The sequence below is a fragment of the Pocillopora verrucosa genome, chromosome 14, assembly GCF_036669915.1.
Source record: "Pocillopora verrucosa isolate sample1 chromosome 14, ASM3666991v2, whole genome shotgun sequence".
NCBI lineage: Eukaryota > Metazoa > Cnidaria > Anthozoa > Scleractinia > Pocilloporidae > Pocillopora > Pocillopora verrucosa.
The window spans coordinates 17,339,010-17,346,330 of record NC_089325.1 but is presented as its reverse complement, the minus strand read 5'-3'; the positions used below and the strand labels follow the sequence as shown (position 1 = coordinate 17,346,330).

The following is a 7,321-nucleotide window of genomic DNA, read 5'->3' as shown; positions in this document are numbered from 1 at the left end:
GATCACTACTCCCCCCCAAAACCTTTCATGCCACTTGGATAGTCCAATCATAATGTCATGGTGGCGACTCCTCTGCACAGGAAACGCATCAACAACACCAAGAAAGCCATTACCAAGTGAGACGTAAGGGCCAGCTCTAAAGCGTCAATGGGGAGATTTCTGAATGGCATTGATCGGTCCATATTGTTTTCTCCACTCGAGGGTGCAAGGAAATGTGGAAGGTTTTTTCCAAGGTAGTGCACATCTGTGGTCTTGACATCTTAATGCCAGAGAAACAATTTCGTATTTGTACAGCTGACACCCCGTGGATGACTCAGAGAGTGAAAGCCCTTATCCTGAAGAGACAAAAGGCCTTTACTATGCATGGCCCCGAGTCCTCTCAATTCAAGTACCTTAGAAACCTCGTTAACCGGGAGAGGAAAGCATGTCAAGCCTGCTATTACGAATCAAAGGTTCAACAGCTAAAGGGCAAAAATCCCAAGAAATGGTAGGATGAGGTTAAGCGGCTAAGTGGCACCAAGTCAAGAAGGTAACCAGTCAACTCGCCGACGGACCAACTCGCCGACACCAACTCGCCGACGTATAAAATCGAGTAGAGACGTCGGCGAGTTGGTCGTCAATCCAATACAACTTATTAGAAGTTAAACATACAGAGAAGTAAACGATATTTAGTAAAAAAACACTGGCGAACATTGGTGAACATCAAACAGAAGCTTAAACATCGATGAACATTGGTGAACATCACCAATGACTATAACGAACGAGTTATTGTGCGACAACAACACCGTAAAGACTCATCTTGTCAATCGCTCAGATTTTTTAACGAAAACTTGGCTTTCTAGACGAGATCTTTAGTAAAATGCAATTATTTTTATTTGCAACAAAGTTTATAAGGATCTTAAGGCGAATAAAGCGAAGTAAACCTCACCAACGACTCTAACAGCTTCAGACGCGAACGAGTTATTGTGTGACAACAACACCGTTAAGACTCAGCATGTCAATCGCTCAGTTTTTTTAACGAAAACTTGGCTTTCTAGACAAGATCTTTAGTAAAAAGCATTTCTTTTTATTAGGCAATTACAGAGTAAGGTTTTTGGATTATGGGAGAAATATGAAAATGGTGAAAGAACAGTGGCCCAATTATTGAAATCGATGTCGAGATTAAACGGACCTACAAGAGCAGAGTAATTGCATGATATACATTACTTTCACATGTTCATCTGATATTTATAATAAATGGAATTTTATCGTTTTTATCGTAAATCAAACGTTCTCGATCATGAATAAATCTTTCTTTAAAGTTAAAAAAAAACGTGGTTCCGCGTGGTTGCTATGGTTGTCACACAATAACTTGTTCGCGTCTGAAGCTGTTAGAGTCATTGGTGAGGTTTACTTAGCTTTATTCGCCTTCAGATCCTTATAAACTTTGTTGCAAATAAAAAGAATTGCTTTTTACTAAAGATCTTGTCTAGAAAGCCAAGTTTTCGTGAAAAAAACTGAGCGATTGACATGATGAGTTTTTACGGTGTTGTTGTCACACAACTCGTTCGCGTCTGAAGCTGTTAGAGTCATTGGTGAGGTTTACTTCGCTTTATTCGCATTAAGATCCTCATAAACTTTGTTGCAAATAAAAAGAAATGCTTTTTACTAAAGATCTTGTCTAGAAAGCCAAGTTTTCGTTAAAAAAACTGAGCGATTGACATGATGAGTTTTTACGGTGGTGTTGTCACACAATAACTCGTTCGCGTCTGAAGCTGTTAGAGTCTTTGGTGAGGTTTACTTCGCTTTATTCGCCTTAAGATCCTTATAAACTTTGTTGCAAATAAAAAGAAATGCTTTTTACTAAAGATCTTGTCTAGCAAGCCAAGTTTTCGTTAAAAAAAACTGAGCGATTGACATGATGAGTCTTTACGGTGTTGTTGTCACACAATAATTTATCTCGTTCGCGTCTGAAGCTGTTAGAGTCGTTGGTGAGGTTTACTTCGCTTTATTCGCCTTAAGATCCTTATAAACTTTGTTGCAAATAAAAAGAAATACTTTTTACCAAAGATCTTGTCTAGAAAGCCAAGTTTTCGTTAAAAAATCTGACCGATTGTCATGATGAGTCTTTACAGTGTTGTTGTCATACAATAACTCGTTCGTGTTTGAAGCTGTTAGAGTCATTGGTGATGTTTACTTTACTTTATTCGCCTTGAGATCCTTATAAACTTCGTTGCAAATAAAAAGAATTGCTTTTTACTAAAGATCTTGAATAGAAAGCCAAGTTTCCTTTAAAATCTGACCGATTGTCATGATGAGTCTTTACGGTGTTGTTGTCACACAATAACTCGTTCGCGTCTTAAGCTGTTAGAGTCGTTGGTGATGTTTACTTCGCTTTATTCGCCTTAAGATCCTTATAAACTTTGTTGCAAATAAAAAGAAATGCTTTTTACTAAAGATCTCGTCTAGAGAGTTTTCGTTAAAAAATCTGAGCGATTGACATGATGAGTCTTTACGGTGTTGTTGTCGCACAATAACTCGTTCGCGTCTTAAGCTGTTATAGTCATTGGTGATGTTCACCAATGTTCACCGATGTTTAAGCTTCTGTTTAATGTTCACCAATGTCCAATGTTTTTTTTCTAAATATCGTTTAATTTTCTGTATGTTTAGCTTCTAATAAGTTGTATTGGATTGACGACCAACTCGCCGACGTCTCTACTCGATTTGATACGTCGGCGAGTTGGTGTCGGCGAGTTGGTCCGTCGGCGAGTTGACCGTAAACCGTCAAGAAACGGTGACCTATTGAATCTAATAAACATTGAGCAATTTTCAAGTCTCTCCGGACCAGACCAAGCAAATGCCATTAACTCTGCGTTTCTCGAGCCTCTTCAAGTTTACAAGTTACACGAGCCACTTACCCACTTCCCCATGGAGGACACACCCAAATTTTTAACTGTCAGCAAAGAACCTGTCCAGAAGGTCTTGGCGAATCTCAATCAATGCAAGGCGTCCGGGCCAGATAACGTGCCAAATTGGCTTTTGAAGGAGTATTCGGACATCCTGGCCTTTCCCATCACATAAATCCTCATTGCATCATACCGTGAGCAGCGGTTGCCCACCATCTGGAAGATGGCCGATGTTCCCCCTCTCCCTAAGAAGAAGCCCGTGCTAGACCTAAAAAAGGACTTAAGGCTGATCTCACTTACGTCTTGTGTCTCTAAGGTAGCAAAGGAATTCGTGGTGGAAGATGTCATTAAACCAGCTGTTCTGGACGTGATTTGTGGAAACCAGCATCGGGCGATCCCAAAGTCATCAACCACCATGGCCCTGATAAGCATGCTCCATACGTGGTCCCTTGGGAAGGATGGAAATGGGGTGACAGTGAGAACAATGTTATTTGACTATCGTAAAGGCCCTAGCAAACGGCTTCAACATTTGCTTCAACATCCTTTCGATTTTGTTGAATGGCAATGTTGAAAGCGTTTGCCACCCCCTTTCCGCCATGTTGAATCGATGTTGAAAGAGTTTAAAAGCCTTTAAACTTTGCTTCAACATCCGTTCAACATTTCTTTTGTTCTCTGGAAGTCGTTTGCCCTGCTCTTTCAACATTGTTGAGCAAGCGCATGTGCAATTAAGAAAACGAAACCATGGTCACCTTGGATGCAAAGACGGTAGCAACGCAAAACAATTTTGTGTGGCTGTAGTACATCCGGGTGATAGTATTTCAATCAGCTGATCCTACAATGGAGGACTATGATACGCCAGACGATTTTGCAGAAGAGATCAACACTGCAGCAAGGAAAAGGAAAGCTCTGGAGGCGGACAAAACAAAAAAACCAAAATGGAAGTCTGGCGAGATAGACACACTCATAGATGAGCTGGAAAAGCGAAGCTGTTTGTGGGATGTCTTTGATAAAGACTACCACAATCGCGAAAAGAGAGAAGTCGCTTACACAGAACTGGAAGACATACTTAAGCATACTAAAAAAGATATTAAGACGAAAATAGTGGGCCTGAGGACGCAACTTGGTCGCGAAATTGCCAAAACAAACTCCTGTAAGTCAGGTTATGTTGACCAGGTTATGTTGTCACTAAATAAATCATTGGAGCAAGTTCTCCTGTGGAGCATTAAGAATCAGCTAACCATCCACCCAATTAAAACTGAAGCAATGATACTAAGTAAAACCTCTTTTGTTGGGCCTATACCTCCCCTCCACTTTAACACTGGCCATATCGACCTGGTTAATTACACCACTTGTCTTGGAGTTAAAATTGACAATAAGCTGACATGGTCTGTGCACATTGACTCAGTGAAGAAATCTTTTACGCAGAAGGTTGGAGCGTTGAAGAGAATGAGAATCCTTCCGAAGAAGGTTCTCGAGGAAATATACTTTAAAACAATTATCCCCAGTGTAACGTATGGAATTTCGGTATGGGGAAATTGTTCTCCTTCCGCACTGAACTCTCTAAACCATATTCATGCAAGAGCAGCTCGTATTGTGAATAACCTCGACTCAACGATGGCAGATGACACATGTCTCATGAAATCCGACTGGCTGCCCATCTCTTACTTCTATAAAAAATCTGTACTGTTTCTCTTGCACAAAGTATATTTTGGAACAACGACCCAGTCGATATGTGAACTGTTTTCTAAAAGAGTTTCTTCTAGATCTTCTCGTGTTCCTAACCAATTTAATGTCATTAGATTTAGATCAGAGACCGGCAGGAACTCCCTACGATACAGAGGTCCTGTTATTTGGAATTTTGTAAATAGATTAGTTAAAGTACCTGAAAGTTTTTATTCTTTTAAACAAATTTTACGTAAACATGTTAAGACTATTGACAATTTTTCATTTGAGAAAGAGGCAACAGTAGTTGCCAACAGAAAGGACCATTTCATTTACTTTTAGATTTATATGTTAGTCTTAGTGAACACCATTTTATTTGTATATAGTAGTTCTAAGTTATTATTGCAATTTTTATATATATGTAATTCTTAATATTTAGTATAGTAGGTCCACATCAGCCCTTTGGCTGCCTTTCACACAACCTACTTATCAAATAAAGAATGTATGTATGTATGTATGTAGGACAAGCAACCAGTGAAAAATACAAGTCCACACGGGTGTTCTACGATAAACTACAATTTCTTCGTCCAGTAGAGCAAGCTGCTAAGAGCAAAGATAACCTGTCCCCGGACCAAGAGTTGCTCAATAATACACAGGACGAATTTGATCAGGAATCACTGTCATCTGCTTCAACTACTGAAATTTTGGAAGCCACTCCAAGGATTAGTAAAAAGGCAAGAAAAGCCATGGAGGCCAGGAAAGAGAACTTTCTATCGACTTGTGTCAAAGTACTTCGAGAGACAACTTGCCCTCAACCTGTGCTAATTAAGGAACAGTGTTCATTTTCCAAGTACGTCTCAGAAAAGCTAGAAACATTTGACAGAAGAATGATTGCTGAAAAGAGAATAAGTGACATTCTGTTTGAGATAGAAATGAACAGCCACGACACAACGAGCCAAGTGCAAGAACATGTTCCCCAAGGACATTCTGCTGGCACATACATGTCTCTTTTAAGAGATGGATGTTAAGAACAGAACACTCTAGGCAGTTGCAAGACTCTTTCCTACTGATATCAATTTATTCATATTTAAAATATTTAGTAAAAATGTGTAAAAAAAATGTTCTCACAAGGAATTGAGATGTTAATGTTTATTTAATTATATATGTACTGGCATATACAGTTCAAAAACCAAGAGGTATATTGACACAAGAACAGACCTGTTCTTACATTATACCATATAAAGTTCATTGCTCCAGTGCATAGGAAGACCAATGGTTTATAACAAAATAAAATCAAATTCTATTTCTAACTAAGTGTTACAGTTACTGTTATATCAATGATACAGAAAAAATATTACAGTTGTAAAATGACTCGGAAAAGAAGTTTTGCAGTTATTGACAGACAATAAATGTTAGTTATTAACAGCTGACATTTTTTGTAATTTTACATTAGACTGTATGCGTGAAAACATACCTTTCCTAGCTTGCCAGATCTGGCTAGAAAATCCCATAAAATCCCATCAAAATTTATTTTTTTAAATTTTCTGACTATTTGGTAAACACCAACAAAACTTTATGGTACTTCAAAAACTACTCAACTCAATCTTAGCCAACGATATCGGGCGGTTTTTCGACCGTAAGATTGCAAAGATTCGGGCAGAGCTTTATGCGTGTACTCTTCATCCCGGGGCGGTGGCCGAGGATAAAGTGTTTACAGGCAATAGGAAACTTGATCATTTCAATACGTATTCTGTGGAAGATATAAGGAAGCTGGTCAGTAGATCATCGAAGAAAAGCTGTCAACTTGATCCTATGCCGACCAATTTAGTAGTCAGCATGTCCGATATGCTTCTCCCCATCATCACTAATGTCATGAATTCTTCACTTTCCTTGGGACACTTTCCATCTGATTGGAAAACAGCCCTTGTGGATCCAAGACTGAAGAAGACCAAGCAAGGGACTTCCTTATCCAATTTAAGACCTGTGAGTAATATGCAATACCTCTCTAAATTGGTTGAAAGTGCAGTTTATGATCAGACAACCGATCCCGTTACTCAGTCGGGTTTGTATCCCATCCTCCAGTCAGCCTATCGACTTGGTCATAGCACAGAGACTGCCCTATTGAAGATACAGAATGACATACTAGCTGCAATGGACAATCAACGAGTTACTCTTTTGGTATTGCTAGACCTGAGTGCAGCATTTGACACGATTGACCACCAAGTGTTGTTGAATTGCCTGTGCGTGACATATGGAATTACAGGTACCGCTCTTAAATGGTTTCACTCGTATTTATTAAACAGGAAACAGCGAATCCTGATTAACGGGAGCTATTCGAGTGACTTTTGATCTGCCTCGAGGGGTACCTCAAGGATCATGTCTTGGTCCCTTGCTCTTCACGTTGTACGCAAGTAAGCTCTTCGATAACGTTCACGCATACGCTGATGATACGCAGCTCTATATCTCATTTAAGCCGGATGGTTCCGCTACTGAGACGGATGCTGTTGAAGCTCTACAAGCTTGCATCAGGGACATAAGAACCTGGATGGTCCAAGACAAACTTCGGCTGAATGATGCTAAGACCAAGTTTCTTATTATAGGTACACGCGCACAGTTAAATAAGGTTATGATAAGTGACTTGCAAGTAGGTAAGGTAAAGGTTTCTGCAGTTTACTCTGTTAGAAACCTGGGTGCTTGGTTTGATGCAAACATGAATATGACCACACATATTAACAGCATATGTCAGAATATTTATTACCATCTACATAACATCC

At 39.4% G+C, this 7,321-nt stretch overlaps 1 pseudogene; it reads left to right on the top strand.

The window, feature by feature from the left end:
- Positions 1–3,852: 3,852 nt before the first annotated feature.
- LOC131796161 (uncharacterized) lies at positions 3,853–5,575 on the top strand (annotated as a pseudogene).
- The last annotated feature ends 1,746 nt before the right edge of the window (positions 5,576–7,321 follow it).